Genomic DNA, 914 nt, shown 5'->3' with positions numbered 1-914 from the left:
GGCTGGAGGTTTCTCCAGGTTCACATAGCTGTGGGGTAGATAAACCCCAAATCAGCAGAAAGATGACAGACTGGTAACTATGGAGTGTGGGAAACAGATTATTCCTCAGGTTGTCCTCCCATATTGTATGCTAAACCTAAGGTGCTGCTTGCTAACACATGGTCAATGACTATATACTTGGAGGTCAACTGCTTAAAGGTTATCTACCTGAACGGTCCATCTAGAGCCATCAGACCCTATAATCTGTCCCAGCCTAGTACAACCCAACCCCTTCTAATAAGGATAATAGATTGTTCCCCTGAAGGAGAACCCAAAGATACTAAGGTCAAGCCAATTCAGGGATGACCAAGGTTAGGCTGCTATCTTGACTCTAGAGCCGACCCATCGTGTTACATTTGTGCCTTCCTGTCACATGTATGCCCCTAGTGCCTCCCCTTCCTATTGCGTGTGTACCCTTGCATGTATATTCCTAGCTCATCCCCCTCCTGTTACTCGGATGCCTATTGTGCAACCCCTTGCTGTTACACATGTAGTTACCTGTAAGTAGGGAGGCTTGCATGCCTCCTGAGTGTATATAAACCTTGGGTTGGAAATATATTCTCTCTTCTCTCTCTGCATGAACCTGACTGTTGAGATCATGGCCATCTGAGAGGTGAGCATTCTTGTCTGATGTCTCTTTAGTTTCACCCCCAATTACACCACCGCCCCTTGGACCTATTCAATTGTGGAGGCTGGTACCCCACAATTTGGCACCTCAAAACAGGGACAAGGGAAGGTCTTCCCAGAGGAGAAATTATCCCGTGCAATGGTTGTGTAACTCCATCAGACATGGAGTGAATCGGGGAAATTGTTTGAAGTGAAGATCTGTTTAGGACATGCATGGGTTTGGATTTATGGCAGGTCCGATCCCATGG

The sequence above is a fragment of the Echinops telfairi genome, unplaced genomic scaffold (assembly GCF_000313985.2).
Source record: "Echinops telfairi isolate 266 unplaced genomic scaffold, ASM31398v2 ScPeMD7_655;HRSCAF=1070, whole genome shotgun sequence".
Taxonomy (NCBI): domain Eukaryota; kingdom Metazoa; phylum Chordata; class Mammalia; order Afrosoricida; family Tenrecidae; genus Echinops; species Echinops telfairi.
Note: the sequence above shows the minus strand (reverse complement) of the source record.